Below are 24,209 nucleotides of genomic sequence, written 5' to 3'. Positions count from 1 at the left end.
TCCACGCTTGCCAAGTCAGAGACGTATATTACATTTATCTTCTTTTATGGCTGAGTCAGTATTGTGATTGGTTGGTTTGGGGAGCTCTACTCCATGTACCTGGAATAGAGGAAGATGGCCCATGTGTCACACCAGCTTCTTGCCAAGCTAAGGAGAGTGCGTGGTGATGCCCAGCTTGGTATGGGGGATTTGCTGGTGGAGCTGCTCTTTCCTCTCTGAGAGGTCAGATACAGGGGAAGTGACCAAGGCCAGGTGATCTTAGTTATGCTAACTCTTCACATGAGAAAGGCTTGGTCCTGGCAGCCTTGCGCCCCAGTGTTCCTGTCTGTCAGCCACACTCAGCAGTCTCTTCTGCCTCTATGCCTTTGCTTCAGCCTGTACCTACTGGAGTGTCACTGCGTGCATGCCCCAGCCATGCTTCTCTCTGCAGAGAGCCCCGGACCTCATTTCCCAGGAGCCTTCCCAGCTCCAGCAGCATGATAGAGCCAGCCTGCTGTTGTTGTGAACCACTCTGCCCTCTCTGTCCTGGATTTACCCTGTTCTCGTCCTCTGAACCCCCTGAGAGCAGGAACTGGATCTGATCTTTGTGTCCTGCCTGATACACAGAAGCTCAGAGCGTGCTTGCACAAGTCAAAGACTTTAGATTTGATAATAGCTAACACTTATCAAGTGCTGTGCTGCTATATTAATGGAGATGAATGCTGATTTTGGTATCACTCATTCATTTTTAGTATTTTTAAGTTACTTCTAAAGGTGTTGCCGAGCTCTCAGAAATAAAATGCCATTCAGTTTATGCTAGTGAAAGCCTGTGTTGTGGGTATGTGCAGCCCTTTGCTGTGCTGGGTACAGATCCTGTGTCGTGGCTATGCCCAGCCCTTTGCTGTGCCGAGTACAGATCCCATGGCTGGCTGTGGAGTGCCCAGATTAGTGAGGCCCCTAGCCTCTGAGAAGGGGTGAAGGTTGGAATGGGCTTGGCTTCCACGTGCTTTTGACACTGAACTTGTTGCTGTGCTTGAGGGGATGAGGCAGTAACCAGCCTGATAGTCATTCTCTGGGAATCCAGAGTTCTTTTCTAGTCTTTTCTGTTTTGGGGAAACCAGTAAGTCTTTTAAGCTTTCTCCCATGTGCCTGGATCACACCTTGTTCCTCAGAACCATAGGATTCTGTCACCAAGTTTCAGTCTAACCTAGAAAATGCATTTGCAGCATGAGAATTCTCACTTCAGAATCTGCTGTGCAGAGAGCCCGGGTTTTCACAGTGTGAGGCCGTGCAGCAGAAGCCCAGGGTGCTCTACCTGGGGAGGGCGAGTCTAGGGCGGGGCCACTCCTGCGCTGACCTCTGCCTCCATACCTTGTGCACGTCAGTGTGTGCCTGCTTTGGTGTGCATCCTACCAGGCAGTAATGTGTAAGACCCATTCTTTGAAATATTTGACACAAACAGAAGTGAACAGCATTTTACCTTCTGCCATGAGAACAATGGCAGGAAGTATTGCATAGATGACAGTGTGTGTACCAGCTATTTCCAGAAGGTGAGTTTGTGTGTCCAAATGTTGGTTGGACACAACAGTGTTGTTGTGGAAACAAATGTTGGTTGAAAGGAGCTGTACCCGTCGTACTCAAGGTGTGCATCAGACTAGGATGTTGTCTTTTTACTTTGAGAGTTATTTGTAGTGATGTTGATAATAATTCTTAGGGGTTGACTTTTTCGTGCCAGTCTGTTGACCACTCAAGGGAAAATTGAAGGGCAGGTATTTCAAATGAGGTGATAAATCACTTTTTTTTCTTTGACATTGACTCACAAAGGAACTCCATTGTTCTAAATCTCTCAAATATAACATGGTTGTTTTTGCTTATGTGTCTTGTGGAATTTTTGGGAATAAATCAAGTGAGTTCCATTAGGCAATACAGGCTGTGTTGCTACCGTACTTACAAGGCCGATAGAGTCTCGGTGATGAAATTGAAACTTAGTTTGAACTTAATGTGCAAAACAAAATAAATTTGACCCTTTTGAAATTTTGCATAAACATCTGTCAGAACCCGGCACCAAGTACCTGGGGATGTTCAGAGCTGACCTCATTGAACATTGAATTATTTTATGTTACATTTTAACAGGATTTTCCTCCAGAAATAAAGCTTAAACTGGGTGAGGAAACTACTGTTGAGCTCCCTATGAATCGGACATTTCCTAATACGTAATGTTACTCAACTTTAAAACAGAAATTTCCTACTGATCTACCTTGGTAAGTTTTTCAGGTTGGTTTAATTGAGTGGATGAGGCTGCAAGTGAAAGGTTAGATGCCATTTGCAACTATTTGTAAATCAGGATTTTGTGTGTATTGTTTTATAGGCAAAACAAAGGTGTTATAAACTTGGTGGTTTAAACTGTGTTTATCAAAAACAGTCTCATAGTGGTGTTTGTAATAATAAATATAATGACCTACCTGACTCAGATGCCTTACCTGTTTTGTATATTGGGGTGATATGTAGGGAATCCTGCTGTTGAAACTGTTTACAAGCTGTTGTTCCATGTTGCTGGAGCACTGGGCTACAGCCCACTGCGGCTGAATTGGGAACTCATCATTGACACACTTCTTGCCTGGCTTCTTCTGGGACTCCCAGTGTCCTCCGGGTGGCTGACCAGGTGTGATACCTGACACATGTGCTACGGTGGTTTGTGGGCACCCTGAGCTCGAGTGGGAAGCCCAGCCTGTGGTGGTGGTAGCATTCCCTGGCCCTCTCCACAGCTGTCTTCTTCTGCAGAATGGCAGGTGCCATTCCCGTTTTACACTAATGGGAGAACCAAGCCGGGCATGGGTGCGAGCCTGGCCTGTGGTCACCTCTTGACCTGGGCTGTAGCACCCTTTTCATCCTGCTGTGTTGCACTCCTTAGCTCAGTTGCTATGCTATCAGGAAAGTTCTGATTCGTCAGCTCCCTCCAAATGGAATTGAAGATTTCCCAGAAAGTTAAGTAAGGGAAAGAAACAGCACTCATGGCACGAATGCCAGCAAGCAACCTGTGTCCTTGTGGTGCTGTACTTGGGCGGCTCTGGGTGTTGGTCTCATTTTCTGTGGAGGAACGCACTCAATGTGTTCTGTTGAAAACCCTGGACCTGAGACCTGGGGTCACCCTTCCACTCCTCCTCAAGCCTTTGGCTTTGTTGGCCGACTGCCTCCTTCCAACTCAACCTCTGTCCAAGGACGTGATAGAGCTATCTCAGGCCATTTTAAGACACACATTCAGATTTGAGAATGGGCCTTGAATGAGTTTCCAAAGAGTCTGTGCACCAGAACATTTTTTTAAAAGGTTTATTTATTTATTTGAAAGTCAAAGTTATACAGAGAGGAGAGGTAGAGAGAGAGAGAGAGAGAAAGAGAGAGAGAGAGAGAAAGAGGTTTTCATCCGATGGTTCACTCCCCAATTGGCTGGAGCTGCACCAATCCAAAGCCAGGAGCCAGGAGCCTCTTCCGGGTCTCCCACGTGAGTACAGGGGCCCAAGGTTTGGGCCATCTTCTACTGCTTTCCCAGGCCCTAGCAGAGAGTTGGATTGGAAGTGAAGCAGCTGGGTCTCGAACCGGCATCCATATGGGATGCCAACACTTCAGGCCAGGGCTTCAACCCGCTGTGCCACAGCGCCGGCCCCACAGAACTTCATCCGCAGGTCATCTTCACTCCAGTCTCTACCTGTTTGCTCATACACCATACACTGGCAATTCCAACCTGCTTGATTTCTGCTTCTCACACATCAGTCCCTGGGAAGTAAAGGGCAGTCATCTGGAAAGAGAGAGGGTGATAGCTGATAAGGCAGGAAAGATAAGACTACAGCCGGCACATTTCAAAAGCATATTAAATAGGGTTTAAAAAACCTTGTTTGAGAGACAGAGGGAGAGAGAGAAGAGAGACAGACACAGAAAGTGTGCGCCTGTCTGTTCACTCTCCAGATACCTGCAATGGCCTTCTGGGCCAGGCTGAAGCTGGGGTCCAGGAACTCAATCCAGGCAAGGACCCAGGTACTAGACCTTGTCACTTCCTGTCTCCCACGGTGTGTATTCGTGGGAAGCTGGAATCTGAATCAGAGATGGGACTGTAATCCAGACACTTGAATAAGCAATGCAGATATCTTTTTTTTTTTTAAGCTTTATTTATTCATTTGAAAGGCAGAATCAGAGAGAGAGAGAGACAAAGAGAGATAGTCCATCTGCTGATTCACTCCCCAGCTGGCCAAAATGGCTGGGGCTGGGCCAGGGCCAGGCCAAAGCCAGGAGCCAGGAGCTGCTTCTGCATCTCCTACATGGGTAGCAGAGGCCCAAGCACTTGGGCTATCTTTTGCTGCCTTTCCCAGGCCATTAGCAGGGAGCTGGTTCAAAAGTGGAGCAACTGGGACAGAAACCGGTTCCCATATGGGATGCTGGTGTTGCAGGCAGAGGCTTAACCAGTTGTGCCATAGTGCCAGCTCCCATGTGGGCGTCTTAACCCATGGTGGCTTAACCACTAGACCAGTCGCCCAGATTTGGTTCTTAAGCCCTAATTGCCTCTGCTGTATGAGGAAGTCCATATCATCATCTAGCAAGTGCAGTGGGACACTGAGTGCTCATAGTGTGACCGGGATCTTTAAGAAGCATCGTGTTTGTCTATCGTTAAGGAGATGGGAGGAATCTTAGAAATATTAAAACATGAAATGATGTGATACTCGAAGTGTTGATTAATATCTGTACCAAAAGTCCATCAGTGAAGAACAATTCCTCAGTAAGGATGCCGGCAACGGGAGATCTCATGGCACACTGATGGGTGGCAGTGGCTTTTATTTTAAGGAACTTTCTCTTTTCTGGCTTTAAAATCTGTGCTCTTGGCTCTAGCTTTGCCGTAGCCATTCCCAAAGCCCCTTAGAGGCCAAGAATGATGAGTGGAAGAGAGCAAGGGGATATAAATCTCAGCTGTGCAGCTGCCCACTGCACAGGGCTGCTCTGCTTGCAGAAGCATTGGGTCTGTAAGCGGAGCTTCTCCCGTATGCCGAGAGGGGTCCCACCTGTGACGTGGCCAGAGCCCGCTGCTGAGGACTTCCCTTGCGGAGTGTGTGACTGAGCATGCCCCTGGTGCAGAGCCCTGCGAAGCTCTTGGGCCAGAACCGAACAGTGCCTGTTGCTCGTGAAAACACAGATGTAGTGAGGTGAGGACGATTAGTGCCGAGGACAAGTCTGTGGGTCGGAGGTGTCATTCCACTGAGGGAATCCACGCCATTGATCAAACCAGTCCTCACTGGACAAGGCTGCCGCAGAGGGTCATGTGCTACTGGCGGGAGCCCAAGTTGTATGATTTCTCTGGGGGGCATTTTGTCAGTAGGGATTTAATTGTCAAAAGCACATTCCCTGTGACCTGACAGTTCATTCTAAGGACAGAATTGTACAAGTATGTACAAAGATGTTCCACATTGTGCTGTTTTGTATAGTAAACAACGGAGACTTTATTAATAAAGGAATAGTTAAGAAAGTTGCAGTAAATATTACAGAGGTGTTGGAAGAAATGAGGTCGACTTGTATTGTTATGGAATACAAGAGAGGAAATCATGTGAGAAGGTTACAGATCCATTTGGGTGGTGTGGTCCTCTTTTCAGTGTGTGTGTGTGTGTGTGTATAGCATGGGTGCATAGGTCATGCTTTCCATGTATTAGTTTTCAGGGAGTAGAATCTATGTCAAATGCTATCTGTGGTCGTCTGTTCAGGACTTAGGATTCTGGGAAGACTCATTTGCTACTAGGGGCTGGCGCTGTGGCGCAGCGGGTTAATGCCCTGGCCTGAAGTGCCGGCATCCCTTATGGGTGCTGATTCTAGTCCCGGCTGCTCCTCTTCCAATCCAGCTCTCTGCTATGGCCTGGGAAAGCACTGGAAGATGGCCAAATTTTTTTTGCCCCTGCACCTGCATGGGAGACCCAGAAGAAGCTCCTAGCTCCTGGCTTCGGATCAGCATAGCTCCAGCCGTTGCGGCCATCTGGGGAGTGAACCATTGGATGGAAGACCTCTCTCTCTCTCTGCCTCTCCTCTCTCTGTGTAACTCTTTCAAACAAATAAATAAATCTTTATTAAAAAATTATAGAAAAGACTCATTTGCTACTACTTATATCACTGTATGGTTTGAACCATTTATAAATCTGAAATCAGAACAATTTGATAGTTTGTTTTTATTTTGTTTTATTTATTTGGAAGACAGAGGGAGACAGAATGAGAGAGCTCCTATCCCCTGCTTCATTCCCCAGATGCCCATAATAGCTGGGGCTGGGCCAGGCTGAAGCCAGGAGTCCAGGACTCTGTCCAGATCTCCCACTTGGATGGCAGGTGCACAAGCTCTTGGGCCATCATCTGCTGCTGCCTCCCAGGTTACACAATAATAAGAAGTCTGATTAGAAGCTAAACATCCAGGATTCAAACCATACACTCTCATATGGGGTATGGACATCCCAAATGTTGATTTAACCCACTGTGGCACAATGCCTGTCACTTATTTGAGAGAGAGAGAGAGAACAAGAGAGAGAGAGAGAGAGAGAGAGAGATGAATCAGTGAGCATGAGCTTTCCTGTCTGCTGGTTCACTCCCCAACTGCCTTCAATAGCAAGGTTAGGCCAGGTCAATGCCAGAAGTCCAAAACTCAACCAGAATGTCCCACATGGGTGACAGGGATCCAGATGTCTGAGCCATAACTTGCTGCCTCCCAGGTTGCATTAGCAGAAAACTAGAATAGGAAGTGGAGCCAGGACTTGAACCAGGTACTCCAACATGTGAAGTGGGCCTCTGACCTAAGCAGCCATTTCACTGCTGTGCCAAATGCCCAGCTCAGAGATTCAAATTGTAGGAAGCCAGTCAGCCAGGGCCCCTTTTAAAAGTGTTCTAGTTCTTAAGCTTACTGGAACTTTTCTGATACATCTGATATATTAAAAATTTCAATACAACAGCACATCTTCCCCCTCCACACTCTTCCTAAGTAGCAATGAGCAAAGAAATAACCAAATGTTAAGAGTATGTTTAGGGGCTGGCGCTGTGGCACAGCGGGTTAATGCCCTGGCCTGAAGCACTGGCATCCCATATGGGCACCAGTTCGAGTCCTGGCTGTTCCACTTCTGATCCAGCTCTCTGCTATGGCCTGGGAAAGCAGTAGAAGATGGCCCAAGTCCTTGGGCCCCTGCACCCACGTGGGAGACGCGGAGGAAGCTCCTGGCTCCTGGCTTTGGATCAGCACAGCTCCAGCCATTGTGGCCATCTAGGGAGTGTACCAGTGGATGGAAGACCTTTCTCTCTGTCTCTACCTCTCTCTGTAACTCTGGCTTTCAAATAAATAAAAAAATAGATCTTAAAAAAAAAGAAAGAGTATGTTTATAAAATTGGAATTGTGTGTGTGTCCGTGGAGATGACGCGGCAGATGCCACTGAGTGTGCATTGCGTGCCAGCTGATTGGCAGGCAGGGATGAGTGAGATGTGGCTTTGTGCCCCAGAGGGCTCCCAGTGACGGGGGGAGTGCACTTAGGCTGAGCATGCTGATTGGCATGGGTGACGGGTGCTTGTGGAGGGGAAGCGGCACAGCGCAGCATGTAGGGCAAGAAGGGAGCTGTGTGAGCCACTCTGCGGTACTGCTCTGGGCACTGTGGCAGCAGTGTACCAGGTAGGTAAGGCGCTATTATCAGGGGACTCGATGCAGCACCCAAGGCAGAGACACATCCCACAGACCCACCTTGAGTGTGTTGAGGAAGAGTGCGGATGGTGACAGGTGAGGGGCTTATTGTCCACATGTGTGTTAGGAGGAGGAAGAATGGCGGGTAGAGTCCAGCACAGATGCTGGGCTCCAGGAAGGGTGTGGAAGAGAGCAAAGGTACGACTGAGGCCAAGGCCATTGCAGGTGGCCAGTGGGAGATGATGTTTCCAGTGCTTTGCTGTGAATGCAGTGTTTAGGAGTGTGGATTGTATCTCATGGTGACTGGCTGGCCTGCTGCATTCTAAAGTGGTAATAGATGTGATTCAATCAGTGGTTTAGAGTTCCCTCTGGGCTGGGCGGTTTGGCCCAGCGAATAAGATGCCTGCATCTGTGGTGGTCATTGTGGCATAGCTGTGGCATAACAGGTAAAACCACTGTATGGGTGCCGGTTCGAGTTCCAGCTGCTCCACTTCCAATCCAGCTTCCAGGTAATGGCCTGGGAGAAGAAGCAGAAGATGGCCCAAGTTGTTGGGCCCCTGCACCCACATGGGAGACCTGGATGAAGCTCCTGTCTCCTGGCTTCATCCTGACCCAACCCCGGCTGTTGTGGCCATCTGGGGGAGTGAACCAGTGGATGGAAACTCACTCTCTCTCTGTCTTTCCCACCCTCTGTGTAACTGACTTTCAAGTAAATAAATAAATAACTGAACAAATGAATCTTAAAAAAAATAAGGTGGCTGCATCCCATAGAGTGCCTCAGCTCAGTACCGGGCTGTGAGGTTGCTCAGGTGATTGGGTTCTGTCACCCACGAGGGAGACCTGGATTGAGTCCTTGGTCCAGGCTTGTGGGCATTTGGGGAGTGAACCAGTGGATGGGAACACATTCTCCTGAGTCTGATTCTCTCTCTCTCTCTCTGTTTACCATATAAATAAGGGAGAGAGACGCTTTAAAACAATGGAAGTTGGCTCTGACTTTGAGGCAGGCTTGAAAGGGAGTGAGGCTAGAGTCAGGCTGATCACTGGGGGGGCCACTGGAGTGGCCCTGGAAGAGGTGGTTGGGCTGTGGCAGGGTGGGTAAGGAAGAAGTAAGTAGAGTGTGCGGGACTTGCTATGATATGCAAGAGAAATCCTGAGTTGAACAGGAAGAGATTGAGGTAACAGTGAAGTAATTCATATTTGAATCCAGGTTTGTCAGCAGTGCCTCAAGACGCAGTGGGTCTCAGTGGCCTCCGAGGCCAGACTTGGGCCTTCTCAGCTCACCTTCTCCTCGGGGTCCAGGCGGGTAGAGGCCCTTCCTCAGGGGTGCCTGGCTGGCACTGCAGAGGCCCAAGGGCTATGCCAAGTCCTGCCTTTTTCGCGTGCTCCCATTGCGTCTGGAAGATGGGGTTTCCCATGTCCTCTCCTGCTGGTTCCCTAAAGGTTAGCAGATGGGCCCTTTCCCCTCTGAGGACTTCACTGAGAATCCACACAAGGATGCTGATCAAGAAGCAAAGGTAGCAAAGTAGCAAAGGTTAAACAGAAAGGACAACAGTGTTACAAATCAACCATAACAATGGAGCCAGCCGGGATCCCTCTCCCCCACCCTCCCAGGTTCTGCTCTTCCTACCAAGTCATTGTCCCTGATCCCTGGCCCCTGGCTCCTGGTCAGGCCGCATGGTGCTTCCAGATCTCATCTGTTACTCCCCAGGGTTGACTGTGCCAAACTCTTCTCTCTCCTCCTCTCCAGCTCGTCCTTACCTGTGAGATCTAGGCATAAAGCTCGAATTCAGTCACTCAAGGCTTAGCTGCCGTGGCCGTTCCTCGGTGTCTCTCTGCATAGTGGTCTCCAGCTCACTCTTTATGTCTTCCTAAAGCAATTCTTACTGAATTCCTGTTGGCCCCATTAAAAACCTTTCTTCTGTCCTCCCGTCCTTCTGTGCATTCATCCAATGCTTTGAATTCCTAGCTGGAGCAAATCACTGTTCTTCGTACTGAGGATGTGAAAATGCAGAGTCAAGGTGTCTTCCTACCACACTGTCCATTTTGCATATGGAAACTTGGCTGACACTGCCTTTTCTTATCAGAACCTCTGGGGCAACCCACTTTGAAATGACCGTACAATAAAGAGATCTGATGTCTCATAGAATAAAGAAGTCTGGAGGTATGGAGTCCGGTTTTGTGGTACAGTGGATTAAGCCACTACTTGTTTCACAAGTGTCCCATATTGGAACACAGGTTCAAGTCCAATCCATCCCCCTGCTAATGTGCCTGGGAAAGCAGAGAGTGATGGCCCAAGTACTTGGGTCTCTGCCACCCAGGTAGGAAGCCAGGATAGAGTTTTTTGGCCTTGCTCAGACCTGGCTGTTGGCAGGCATTTGGGGAGTGAAGATGTCTCTGCATCTAATCATCTTTTTCTCTCTTAAATCAAGAAGTGATCCTAAAAAAAAAAAAAAAAAAACAAACAAACAAACAAAAAAAACCCAGAGGGCCGGTAATGCTGTAGCTTAGTGACCCATAGGGACCTGTCTCTTTGCATTTTTAATCTTGTTCTCCTTTGGATGTGAGCACCTTCCTATCATGGTCAGAATGGTTGCAGCGGCTCCAAGCATCACATCCTCACACTAGTGTCCAGACGTAGTTATTCCAAGTGTCTCCTCTCTCAGTAAGAAAATCTGTCCAGGGGCCCACGCTGTGGCATAGCGGGTAAAACTGCCGCCTATGGTGCTGGCATCCCATGTAGGCGTCAATTCGAGTCCCGGCTGCTCCACTTCCAATCCAGCTCTCTGCTATGGCCGGGGATAGCCGTGGAAGATGGCCCAAGTCCTTGAGCACCTGCACCCGCATGGGAAGACCAGAGGAGGCTCCTGGCTTCAGATCGGTGTAGCTCTACCTGTTGTGGCCATTTGGGGAGTGAACCAGCGGATAGAGGATCTCTCTCTCTCTCTCTCTCTCTCTCTCTCTCTCTGCCTCTCCTTCTCCCTCCATGTAACTCTGACTTTCAATAAATAAATGAATCTTTAAAACAAAAAAAAAGAAAACCTGTCCAGTTGCTGGACAGCCCCCAGACTTCTCTTGCCTCACTGGCATGACGGCTTGGATGGAACAAAGAGCCCGGGAAGGGATTACTGTACTCAGTCAGGGTCAGGGATCCTGTTGGAAAGGGGAACACAGATAGGAGCAGGACTCTGCCTTTAGGAAAGATAGAGTGGAGGATTTGGGTAGGCAGGGATGTATGCTACAGCCAAGTACCTGGGAAGCTGGCAGGCCAGCGCTGGGTGCTAGCCAGCCGTGGCACCTGAAGGCTCCCTAATCAAGAGGTAGCAGCCTCCCCAGCAGCCAGGCCCATAGAGGCCCGGGGACTGAGAGTGGGAAGGTGTGCAGAGTGGGCGATGGGAACTGTACCCTGTCCCTGCGCACTCTGGCCTCCCTGTGGTGCTCTGGGCAGAGACTGCAGGCTCTTCTTTGGGCATTTTTAATGATAGCCCATCGTGTACTGGCACAGGCATCCAAGATACAGCTGGAGAGCAAGCAGGTGTGGATTTTGACCTCTTTGTTTTTTTGTTTTAAGATTTTTTAAAAATTTGAGAGGTAGAGTTATAATAGAGAAAAGGAGAGACAGAGAGAAAGATCTTCCCTCTGTTGATTCACTCTTCAAATGGCTACAACGGCCAGAGCAGAGCTGATCCAAAGCCAGGAGTGAGGACTTTCTTCCAGGTCTCCCACCTGGGTGCAGGGGCCCAAGTACTTGAGCCATCTTCCACTGCTTTCCCAGGCACATCAGCAGGGAGCTGGATTAAGAGGAGCAGCCAGGGCCGGCGCCGTGGCTCAACAGGCTAATCCTCCGCCTTGCGGCACCGGCACTCCAGGTTCTAGTCCCGGTCAGGGCACCGGATTCTGTCCCAGTTGCCCCTCTTCCAGGCCAGCTCTCTGCTATGGCCTGGGAGTGCAGTGGAGGATGGCCCAAGTGCTTGGGCCCTGTATCCCATAGGAGACCAGGAGAAGCACCTGGCTCCTGGCTTCGGATCAATGTGGTGCGCCGGCCGCAGCGCCGGTCACGACAGCCATTGGAGGGTGAACAAACGGCAAAGGAAGACCGTTCTCTCTGTCTCTCTGTCTCTCTGTCTCTCTCTCTCTCTCACTATCCACTCTGCCTGTCAAAAAAAAAAAAAAAAAAAAAAGAGGAGCAGCCAGGATACGAACTGGTACCCATATGGGATGCCAGCGCGGCAGGCAGAAGCTTAGCTTACTACACCACAGCTCTGGCCCCTTTGGTTCATCCTTTCTCCTATTTATCCCGGTAGTGGTTTCCCAGGGCTGCCATGACGAAATGCCACACACTGGGCGGCTTCACCAACAGTGTGGGGGCTGGAAGTCCCAGATCCAGGCGTCGCCTTCTTGCTGTGTTCCCACATAGCCTTTCCCGTGTGCACTGTGTCCTTATTGCCTCTGTAGGTCCTAATGCCCTCTTAGAACGACACCTGCCAGATTGGAGTAGGACTCACCTCATGACCTCTTGAGAGCTTAATTTCCTCTTTAAAGATCCTGTGTTCAAATAAGGTCGCATGCAGAGGCACTGGGGCTTAGGGCTTTCACGTGAAGTTGGGGAGTGAGGTGCAGTTCAGCCCCACAGCAGTCACAGTTAGCTGGTGAGCGTCAGTCATTGTGTGCTGGGCACTGTCCTGGGCACTGGGAATGTGGCTGTGAACAGACAGAAAACCCTGTCCACAGGGAGCTTACCGTGGGGTGGCTCCTGGTCACTGCACCTGCCCCCTGTGTAGGACCATCTACCAGTGTGATTTCAGCACCTCTCTTCCCCCTGAACTCCTTATTCCTTTAAGTTCCATCATCTGGAAGCCCCTGAGATCCAGTGTAATCAGCAGACAGGTCTCCTAGAGAGGAGTTCCTTTCCAGTGTAGGGGACCCAGATCTTAAAGGAGCACGGGAGGCAGTGGGGACTGGGGAAGAGGAGAGGGCGTGTGTCTTGGGCCTGTGATGCCTGGGCAAGGACAGGCAGAGGCTGATTTTTTCAGTCAAGGGTTGGCCGTGTTCTGTTCCCGGGGAAGCTTGTTTCTAGAAGCTGCAGCAGGCAGGCTCTCAACACAGGGGACCTGGAAGCTGCATGTGATACAGGCTTGGCTGTTGGGGATCTGCCGTGTAGAAGTTGTACAGAAGGGGCTGGGGTCAAGGAGGCAGCTCTTGTAAGATCTGGGTTCAAGGTAGGGTTGCCAGATGAAATACAGGATGTACAGGTAAGTGTGAGTATCAGAGAATCATTACTTCTTTAGTAAATGTCCAATGGCTTGAATTTCAGAGAAGCGATAGTTGAAGTAAACCTACACTAAAAATTAATTGCTTTTTACCTGACCTTCTCATTTAAGTGGGCATCTTAATACTTGTGTTGGCTAAATCTGGCAGTTTCAGCTCTAGGTGTTCCCAGGTTAGCTGAGGAAGAAGGGGACAGGCAGACGAGGATACTCTAAAACCAGATTTTGTAAACTTAAAACTTCCTATTTCACCGCACCCAGCTTGGCCCCATGCTGGAGTTCAGAGCCGGCTAACTGAGGATGCGCTTCCTGTCCTTGGCAGACGCTTTGCCCTCTGGCTTCCGGCTGAGGGCTGGAAGGAGGGTCCCTCTGGATCCTGGGGAGAACTCCAGCCGGTGCTCCCTGGCCCTGCTTTGGAGACACAGGACAAGCAGGATCACAGTGCTCCAGTCTGGCCTCACCATCTGAGAAAGCTCGTGTCTTTGAGGTGGAGCGTGTGGTTAGAAATACACTGGATTTCCCTTAGCCCTTGGTCTACGCATTTCCTGTGGAGGTCTCTTCCTCTCCCACTGGGGCCCGGTGCAGTTGCAGGGATTAGTTGCTGCTGAATCCTTGACTGGGACTTAACCAGTCGTGTGTTCCTCTAGGCTTCGCTGAGTTCTGACTTCTAGCAGTGCTCTGGCACTTGCTTCTAAGTCACAGTTCGGCAGACTTGTTGTGGTAATGGTAAGAAAGCAAATGGTTTTGACCTTGCAAGGCCACAGCTCTACAGCTCCACAGTGATAGCGTGAAAATAGCCATGGACACCGTGCAATCCAGTGGACGTTACAGTGCTCCTTAAGGCGTTGTTTCTGTACACTGAAGCACGGATTCTGTGCAATTGATTATTCTTTTGATTATTTTCCAAAGATCTAAAATTGTTGAAATTATTCTTCCTTTGAGGGCTGTACAAAAACAGATGGTAGAGCAGATTTGGCCTGTGAGCCGTGGTTTGCCAACCCTCTTCTCAGTCATCGGCAGACAGCATTTCGGATCAGAAACCTGGCTCTCAGTTCCCAGCTTCACGGGCTCAGTGGCTTCTTGCCTTCAGGTCACGGCTTCTGCTGCTACCAGGTGACCCACTGGGCCAGGATCTTCAGCAGTGAATTTTGCCTTTCTGCTGCCAGCCTGTGTCCCACAGTTAGTTGCACAGAAAAGGTTCTGGTATGGATTTGTACCTCTCTAGAGAAGGGACTGTTGATATCAAGGCTGGCCATAGAGACATCATTTCTAGTGATCACAGCCTACAGCATCTGGGACAATTTAGGGCTAATAAGTAAGTAGCCCGCAGAAGTGAATGTAGGGCAATCGTATGGCTCTGGTGTGAGGTGCCTTCTGCGAGCAGCTGAGTGTGTGCTTGCTATTGTGTGTTTCTAAATGGAAAGATCAGATTAGGGCAGACTTCCTGTCACCAGATGGGGTCCAGCTGCACCTGAAATAGGGGTTAGGAGGCAGGCCTCTCATTCCTGCATGTGCTGACGGATGGGGGCTTCATGCTGCGTGGATGGAAGATGTGCTGGCTGAGGTGGACAATGGAATTACCTCTCCACAGAAATCACTCCTGCGCCGAGAATCAGGTTTGCACGTGTGCCCTGTAGCGTTCATTCTTGCTGAATGCTGGGAGACGGGTGGTTATTAGGTTATGTCCAAGTAGTGTTTGCCTTAATACACGATCGTCCTGCGGTAACCCAATAATGGAAGGACGGAGGCAGGAGGGTAGGGGTGACCTGCCGATCACTGAAGCTGGCAGGCCAGGAAGCTTGGCCTGGTTATTAACAGGGTGCTCTGAGGGTGCACCCACCTCTCACCCTGGGCCTGGGCAGGTTGGAATCCACTGAGGCTGGGGCCTCAGGCGAGACAGTAGAGCTGGGTGGTCAAATGAACAGTGGCCCATTGCCTGGCTCCTGACCCACTGACCCTGCCCAAAGCAAATTACTTAAGCTCTCTGTTGACTGAATTGGACAACGGGAACATTACTAGGAGGTCCTACCTCATAGGGCCATTGTAAGAGTGAAGTGAGCGGTCGGTGTGCCCCTTGCAGCATGGGGAGGGCACTGAGGATCCGGAACTGCTCCGCTGCAGGTGGCCCCCAGTGCCATTGGATGTAGCGCTGTGGACCACAGTCCCAGCAGATCCTGCCACCCAGCCCGTCAGCCATCACAGGGAGATCTCTGCCTCCTGGGGCTGAGAGACCCCAGCCTTCCTGCCAGCTGAAGCTACGTGGTACTGTGGTACTAGCCTGATGTCTTCCAACACAGGATCCATGGTGGCACAGGGTAGCGGGGCACCTGCCAGTAATGGGGAAGCAGACTAGGTGGAGTTGAGTGAACTGGGACCCCTTTTAGAAGAGAAGCGAGGTGAGCATCAGCAGCCCAACCAAAGCTGAAGAGAAGAGCAAACCTGCCCAGTGCCCTGGAGGAAGAGGAGGAGGAGTGGGTGCTGATGCTGCCCCTGCGGGCCCACCACGCCTTGCAGAAAGTGGAGCAGTTTGTGTACACAGTCTGGGAGGGACGTGGGAGGGTTGACCCCTGTGATGTGCTGCCTGATTGGCTGAAGGACAGTGACGGCTTGCTTCATGGCCACAGACCATCTATGCCTTCCTTTAGGGGCTGCTTCAAGAACATCTTCCATACCTGTACAGGAACTGGCAAAATCTGGACCCAGCTGCTGGGTTTCATGCTGTTTCCCTTTATGGGAATCTTGACTGTGCTCACACCAAATGGCCTTCATGGCCTTGAACTTCATGGCCTCTCTCCAGGAGAAGGTGATTTTTGGGATGTTCTTTGTGGGTGCAGTGCTCTGCCTCAGTTTCTCTGGGCTCTTCCACACCGTCTTTTGTCATTCAGAGAAAGTCCTTTGGACTTTTTCTGAACTGGACTCTTCAGGGATTGCTGGCTTTTTATGGGGAGCTTCATCCCCGGGTTCCATCACTGTTCCTGCTACCCACAGCCACAGCCCATCTGCCTCCCTATTGACTGTTTCCTGGGCATTTCCGCCATCATTGTGGCACAATGGGACCATTTTGCCATGCCTCAGCACTGCCAGCCAAGAGCAGGTGTGTTCCTGGGACTTGGCTTGAGTGGTGTTGTGCCCACCATGCACTTTACTGTCACAGAGGGCTTTGTCAGGCCCACCGCAGTGGGCCAGGTGGGCTGTTTCTTCCTCATGGCTGTGATGTACAACACCGGAGCCAGCCTTTATGTGGTGCAAATTCTTTGAGTGCTTCTTTCCTGGAAAATTTGACATTCGGTTCCAGTCTCATGAGATTTTCCACAACCTGGTGGTGGCAACAGCCTTTGTTCACTTCTATAGGGTCTCCAACCCTCAGGAATTCTGATATGACCTCGAAGGTGGCTGTGCTGACGATTCCCTTCTCTGAGCCTTCCCACCTGAGGGGCGGAGGAGGAGCTTCCCAGGTGCTTTTAAAAATAACTTTGCTGCAGTGAGAGGAAGAGTCTTCGTTGTCCGTTTCTAGAAGAAACGCCTTTGACATTCAGTATCAGCCGAGCTGCAGCCCACTGTCACCCCGCTGGGCAGTACACTTGCGTGTCCTTTCTGCCAGCTGAGGGGGGTGGCGAGGGGCCCACCTTGCCGTCCCCCTCCTCCACACAGCAGCTGCTGGCCCCTCACAGAGACAGTACCTTGAAGCTCATGTTGAGGTTTTACTGCCTCCTCTAACCATTTTGGCAAAAAAATTACAGAGTGGGACTGTTCAGAATTTTTTTTTTTTTTTTTCTGGAAGAAAACTTCCCTCCCTTACCCTGTCCTTACTTTGTAACCTGGCTTATGACAAGCCATCATATTTGTAGCACACGTTTCACAAACAAGTATAACCTGGCCCTATCTTTCTAGGGCCCAGATCTGCTTACACAGCAGGAAGCATAAAGCCACTGTACCGAGCCTGGCTAATCATGGAGGTGTGTCCAGGCTTCAGATAACTTGAGTTTTACTTTTTTATTCTTTGCATAGTAATGTAAGTTTAAAATGGGGAAAGATTTAATATTTAATACTAAGCTTTCAAAAGAAACCTGCTACCATGCTATGTATCGATGCAAAGAATATGATGATGATAAAAGAACATACAGAATAAAAAAAAAAAAGTGTAGTGGGTTAATGTATACAAAGTGCCCAGCACTGTGGCACTGTGGCATAGCGGGTAAAGCCCCAGCCTGCAGTGCTAGCATCCCATATGGCCTTCGGTTCGAGTCCTGGCTGCTCCATTTCTGATCAAGCCCTCTGCTATGGCCTGGGAAAGCAGTAGGTGGTGGCCCTAAATCCTTGGACACCCACATGGGAGACCTGGAAGAAGCTACTGGCTCCTGGTTCCTGGCTCCTGGCTCCTGGCTCCGGATTGGTGCAACTCCGGCCATTGTGGCCAATTGGGGAGTGAATCAGCGGATGGAAGATCTCCCTCTCTCTCTCTCTCTCTCTCTCTCTCTCTCTCTCTCTGCCTCTCCTCTCTCTGTGTAGCTCTGACTTTCATGTAAATAAATAAATCTAAAAAAAAAAAAAGTGTGAACCCAGGTGTGAGCTTCGTAAGTGCTATGTGATTGTCTGCTGGTGGTGGATGTGGAGGGAATGGCTCTTCTTGCCCCTGACCTCCTGTTGTGAGGTTGTCAGAACTCAGAATGGGCTCCTAACCCAATCCCCTCTTCCTGCTGTCTCCATCTCGTACAGAGGCATGAGCACAACTATAGGGAATATCCCGGTGGTGGTTGTGGGACCTTCAACAGGTCCCTCACCTCTTACAGCCTGGAGTAGAGATAACCAGGTGTCCCCAGCCCCCACCCCTGGACCATCTGGGGCCATGGCAGAAAGAATGAAGGTGAAAATGCTTGGTAAACTGACAGATTCCTCCTCAGAGGGAAGACACTGCTGTCACTCTCATCCTCCTCCTTAGCCTTTTGCTTTCCTGCACCCCAGCTGTAGAATTGTGCTTCTGTGATTTTAATGTTTCCTTGCTTTTTTGGGAGTAGAGTTACTGACATAATTAAAGTTAAAAGTTCTAAGAATAGTTTAGTTTTGTATAAGAGTTTTTTCTATTTTAAAAAAGTTTATTCAAAAAGAAAGAGAAGGAGAAAGAGAGATCTTCCATCCATTGGTTCACTCTCCCAAATGGCTGCAACAGCTGGGACTGGACAGGACTGAAGCCAAGAGCCTTGAACTCTATCTGCATCTCTCATGGGAGTGGCAGGGACCCAACTAGTTGAGCCATCATCTCCTGCCGCCTAGGGTATGTGAGCAGGGAGCTGGATCCCAGGCACTCTAATATGGGATGCAGGTGTCACAAGCATCAGTTTAACTCACTGCACTACAGTACCCACCCCTCTTTTTACTTTGAAGATTTACTTATTTATTTGAAAGGCAGAGAGAGTGGGAGAGACTGAGATCTTCCAGTCTCTGGTTCACTCCCCAAATGGACACAACGGCTGGAGCTGGGCCAGCCCAAAATCAGGGGCTTCTTCCAGGTCTCCCAAGTAGGTGCAGGAGCCCAAGCACTTGGGCCATCTTCCACTGCTTTGCCAGGCACATTATCAGGGAGATGGATTGGAAGTGGAGCAGTTGGGACTTGAACCAGCTCCTGTATGGGATGCTAGTGCCAAAGGTGACGACTTTACCTGCCTTGCCACAGCGTACTTTGTTGTCTTATCACTCTGAAGTTCTCCAGTCTAAGGCCAGTCTATATTCAGAATTTTTTCACATTGGTATTTCTGTGACTTAGGCTTTTTTTTTATTTGAGAGACAGAGATCTCACCTCTACTGGTTTATTTCCCTAATGCCTGCAATAACCAAGATGGACTGGAGCAGAAGCCAGGAACCAGGAACTCGATAGGGGTCTCCCAGTTGGGTAGCAGGAACCCAAGTACTTGAACCATCACCTGCTGCCCCTCAGGCTGTGCGTTAGAGGAAGCTGGAGTCAGGGGCTAAAGCTGGGGATTGAACCCAGGTGCTCCAGGGTGGGATGATGATACCTTAACTGCTTAGCTAAATGCCTTTCCCCAGGTGGTTTTTTTTTTTTTTTTAAAGGAGAAAGTTCATCAACTCCTAACACCATCCCTCCTGGTGTTACTTATGTAAGTGTCGTCCTCTGCCCTAACTTGGCTGCATTGTACAGACTTGACTGCTGTGTACCAGCAGAGCTGGGAAGCTTTGCTTTGGGTGTTCTTGGGGAAGAGGGTATCTTCCGAAGGGTGGCCTCTTTCTGGGATTCCCAGGGCTTGGGAAGCCATCTCTCTGACAGTGACATTTCCAGAAATCAGGGCAGGAAATGTCCTGCTGTCCTGACCTGAGTCACCCTCACACCCCCTCCTCAGGGTCTCCCTGTGAGCAGCAGCATCCCCTGTGTAGCTCTCCCTGGCCAGCCCTAAACAGGAGAGCGGGCTGGGGAGGTGATGGAAGGTACCTGGGAGTCTTTGACGTTGTCCAGAGAATGAGGGACGCTGGCAGCCACATCCTGTTGAGGACCGTCTTTGTCTCACCGTGAGGGGTGGGGAAAGGGTCCCTCAGACACTCCAGTTAACAGGTGAGATGTGTTGAACTGGGAGATGCCACTATGGCTCCATCTTGTGCCATATTAAGCACAGGCAGCAGTGGTCCCCAGTCACACTATCCTCCCACCTCCTGGAAGCGAGGCTACTTGGTGACTTCATCCCTATCTCCTCCCCTTGGACTGTATGTATGTCTGTCCAAAGATCAGTCTAAGGAGAAAGAATGCTCTGCCCTGGTGAGGCCAAGCAGTGCTGAGGTCTCTTCAGGATTTGATCTGGGAGAAATTGTGAGTTAGAGGTAGGAGTTGAGAGTGTAAAGAGGATGGCTGCCTACCCCAGTCTGGCGCTGAGAACTCTGCGACTCAAAAATCCTGCTCTGGGACGTGAACACTGAGGACACAGCTTCCTCCATGTGGGGAGGGCAGAGTGGAGGAACACATGCCAGGTAGCATGGTCTGTAATGAAAATTCCAGTCCTTCCGATTTGCAAAGCCACAGTGTGGTTAGCTGTACCTGTGAGTCCTTGGAAGGCATCACTGTGTGTGCAGCTCCAGGGCTCAGTGCTCCATAGTGACTGCCGTGATTTCGTTTGTGTAACGGGAAGGGATCTTTGAAATCTAACTCCCTCCTTAATGGTCCAGTCAGCCTGTGACCTTACTGATCGCCGACTTTCCAGTGGATGCCCCGCCTCAGCTTCTCCTTCTACTCTAGGGGTATCACATCACATCATGTTGCTCTTTTAATTAGATCAAGAATAGTGTCTGTGGCACACTTAATTTCTGAATAGGCTACTATTTATGGATCAATTTGCATTTAATGTTAAATCTAATATGGAATTCATTAAAAAGTTAGACCTCTAGGGAGATGAATAAGTACTTATTTTGTGCATATTAAAAATAACGAGTGTATGCCCTGTGTTAAAATTTGAAGCTTAGTACATGGACTAGGCAAAACCTAGTAGAGAATGCAGATCATATTCTATGTGATTTTGGATTTGGGGAACTTAGAGTGTTCAGGTCAGATTTTAATATTTGTAGGAACAGTTGGAGTAGGTGTCATTTCTTTCAACTTTACTCTGTGCCTTTATATGCAGTAATTATTTTATTAAAAAGTTTTGTTTATTTGCAAGGCAGAGTGACACACATGCCCATAAAAAGAGAGGGAGAGAGATACCTTCCATCTGCTGGTTCACTCCGTAAATGCTTTTAACAGCCAGAGCTGGGCCACACCAAATATAGATGCCAGGAACTCCATTGGGAACTGCCATAGCAGTGGCAGGGACCCAAGTACCTCAGCCATCACCTGTTTCCTCCTTTGGTGCACATTAGTAGGAAGCTGGGATCTGAAACAGAGCAAGAAGTCAAACCAGCTACTCTAATATGGAATGTAGGCCTCACAAGCAGTGTGTTAACCACTGCACCACAATGCCTGTCTCCAAATACATTAATTTATTTAATTCTCAGAACAACTCTGTTAGATGGTATCATCCCCCTTTATAAATAAGGAAACTTAGACTAAGAGATGAACTTTCTGAAGTTAGCAAGCGGTGAAGGCAGGGTTTGAATTCAGGCAAGATTAATGTCAGAGTTGCTCTTGCGGGGCAGGAATGGTGCACCTGAGACATTGTCATCCGCTATTGGAGTGCCTGTTGGAATGCCAGTTTGAATCGAAGTTGTTCCGTTCCCAATCCAGCCCCCTGCTGATGTGCCAAGGAGGGCAGTGGAGGATGGACCAAATATTTGGGTCTATGATACCCTTGTGGAAGACCTGGATGGAGTTTCAGGCTCTTAGCTTTGGCCTGGCCCAGCCTCAGCAATTGTGGCCATTTGGGGAATGAACCAGTGGATGGAAAATATCTTTTCTCCGTCTACCTTTCAAATAAAAAAAATAAGGATTTGGGCCAGCATCGTGGCACATTGGGTTAAGCCCCTGCCATCAGCACCAGCATCCCATATGGGCTCTGGTTTGCATCTGGGCTATTCCCCTTCTGATCCAGCTCTCTGCTAATGCTCTTGGGAAAGCAGAGGAAGATGGCCCATGTATTTGAGTTCTTTCCACGCATGTGAGAGACCAGAGTGGAGTTCACGCTGTGGCTTCTGCTTGGTCCAGCCCTGGCCATTATGGCCATTTGGGGAGTGAACTAGCAGATGGAAGATTAATCTGTCTCCCTTCATCCCTTGCTCTCTTTCTCTCCCTCTCCTCCCCATTTCCACCTCTCTCACCCTGTCACTCTTCCTTTAAAATAAAGAAATAAATCTTAGAAAAAAAAGTAAGCTCTTGTTAGACTGTTAGGTGTCCAACAATTACAACCTGTAGAACTCTGCAGGTGGCCTGAGTTTAAAGTCTGTTTGGATCTAGGGTGTTGGCTGCTGCTCATTTGTGGGTGCCAAGCCAAGGCTCTCCCAAGGATTTTTGAGCATCCGCTGGCTAATGGGACAATGAGAGGTATGCTTCCCTGTCTGTGACCTATCTCAGGTTTCCTGAGTACCTCTTTCAGGAGCTTCTCCAGGTGAGCTCAGCCAACACCTTTGCTCTTGTGTGTACTCTGAGCTTCTCTTTGGACCTTGTACCCTTTATGGGTTAGACCTAAGTTTCTTTTATTCTCTTATCTTTCACGTTTGGCCTCTGTGTATTCAGTTGGACTGTACTGAATGTGGTTTTATTTATTTATTTTTTGACAGGCAGAGTTAGACAGTGAGAGAGAAAGAGACAGAGAGAAAGGTCTTCCTTCCGTTGGTTCACGCCCTAAATGGTTGCTACGGCTGGCGTACTGCGCCTGTCCGAAGCCAGGAGCCAGGTGCTTCCTCTTGGTCTCCCATGCGGGTGCAGGACCCAAACACTTGGGCCATCCTCCACTGCTTTCCCGGGCCATAGCAGAGAGCTGGCCTGGAAGAGGGGCAACCGGGACAGAATCCGGTGCCCCGACTGGGACTAGAACCGGGGTGCCGGCGCCGCAGGCGGAGGATTAGCCTAGTAAGCTGCGGTGCCGGCCAATAACTGAATGTGGTTTTTTACATTTTTTTAAATTTTAAATTTTTTTTTTTTTTTGACAGGCAGAGTGGATAGTGAGAGAGAGAGAGGTCTTCCTTTTTGCCGCTGGTTCACCCTCCAATGGCCGCTGCGGCCAGCGCATCGCGCTGATCTGAAGCCAGGAGCCAGGTGCTTCTCCTGGTCTCCCATGCAGGTGCAGGACCCAAACACTTGGGCCATCCTCCACTGCTTTCCCGGGCCATAGCAGAGAGCTGGCCTGGAAGAGGGGCAACTGGGACAGAATCCGGTGCCCCGACTGGGATTAGAACCGGGGTGCCGGCGCCGCAGGCGGAAGATTAGCCTAGTGAGCCGCGGCGCCAGCCAATAACTGAATGTGGTTTTGAGTCCAGACTCCTGCTGCTGTGTGTTGGGCAGACCATTTAATCCTGGCTGCTGGTAACTGGTCTCCTTTAGTGTGGTGTGCACTCAAGAAAGAGGCTCCTACAGGACCCTTTTGCTTTCTCATTCTCTCCTCCTGTAGGACCAGCAGCCATTTCTGGGTTCAGGAGGCACCCCCGTTTTTTCTCAGTATTGCTATTGCCTGCTTTATGTTGATTCCCCCTATATTTCTAGGGGCACAGTGTCCTCAGGCCCTGTTCTAACAGAGGGGACACTGTTTAGGACGAGAGGGATGATCTGCACACCCCTGTACCACATTGTCTGGAGCCCACCATGTAGTAGGTGAGGGGAGAGGGACAAATAGGAAAATGAGCAAAGTGACGAGTAAATAGTTGGATGTAGATAGAGCCTATCTGCCAGCTCACTTGTGCACTCGCTCATTCTTTCAACAAGCATTTAAAAAAGTGTATTACCTTTGTGAGAGGGAGGCAATGATAGCTAGACTGGCCTTCCATTGCTGTTTCACTCTTCCAGTGCCCACAATCACCTGTGAGTGGCAGGGACCCAACCACTTGAGCCATTACCTGCTGCCTTGCAGGAATGTATTAGCAGGAAGCTGGGGTGGGGCCAGAGCCAGTACTTGAAACCAGGCACTCTGACGTGCGATGTGGGCATCCCAACCAGTGGTGTGGGTATTGGGTCAAACGTTCTCCCTTCAGCAAGCATTTCTGAACACCTGTTGTGTTCCCAGCACTATGCTGATGTTAGGGCCCATGATACTGGATCATATCTGTTAGCACTGGAGTTCTTCTGCCAGAAATAAAAACGCCTGGGAAACATAGAACATGCTTTTGTGTTCTTTCATTGTAACTCTTTGGAGTTCAATACTCACTTGCAGAAATAAAGCTTTTAAATATGTTTCGCCCCCTGGATTGGTAGATTTGTTTGTGGACTTTGGGGGATGAACATAGAAGTTTGGGTGTTTGGATTTCACAGATGTTTGCATGATTCTTAGACCACTGCTTCTCAAATATTCTGTGTGTGCACGAATCATCTGGGAGGCTGGTTAAATTCAGATTCCAGCATCTCACTCCTATATACCCTGCTTTGATAGTTTTTTTTTTTTTTTTTTTTTTGGGGGGGGGCAATCATCCAAGCCTTATTTAACCTGTGGCAAGTGAGTTGCACGCAGGTGCTCTACTATGTGAATGAAATTATGTCAGATCCACGCCAGGCTGAAATTCAGCCTCTCTGCTTTTTTTTTTTTTTTTTTTTTTGAGGAGGCAAAAAGTGGACAAAGATGGGCCAGTGCTTTGGAGCAGAATAGATCTGGGTCCCCACTGCCTCAGAGCTTCCCTGACCAGCCCTTCCTCCTGGTCAGCCTTGCTTGCTGTGG

At 49.4% G+C, this 24,209-nt stretch overlaps 1 protein-coding gene and 1 pseudogene across 7 annotated transcripts in view; both read left to right on the top strand.

Annotated features, from left to right (window-relative positions):
* TEAD1 (TEA domain transcription factor 1) overlaps nucleotides 1–24,209 on the top strand; it is a 281,212-nt gene that overhangs the window by 32,302 nt on the left and 224,701 nt on the right. For 3 of the 7 annotated variants that reach the window (XM_062196481.1, XM_062196479.1, XM_062196478.1), the window contains exon 1: nucleotides 2,179–2,240. The exons of 2 other annotated variants lie outside the window; for them this stretch is intronic. The gene's annotated coding sequence lies outside the window, so the exon portion shown is untranslated. Of the gene's footprint in view, nucleotides 1–2,169; nucleotides 2,241–24,209 lie in introns of those variants that run through there. 2 more of the 7 variants (XM_062196482.1, XM_062196477.1) reach the window with 2 other exon arrangements.
* Nucleotides 15,200–16,336, top strand: LOC133764431 (adiponectin receptor protein 1-like; annotated as a pseudogene).

The sequence above is a fragment of the Lepus europaeus genome, chromosome 7 (assembly GCF_033115175.1).
Source record: "Lepus europaeus isolate LE1 chromosome 7, mLepTim1.pri, whole genome shotgun sequence".
Taxonomy (NCBI): Eukaryota; Metazoa; Chordata; class Mammalia; order Lagomorpha; family Leporidae; genus Lepus; species Lepus europaeus.
This window is presented reverse-complemented; position numbering and strand designations above follow the sequence as displayed.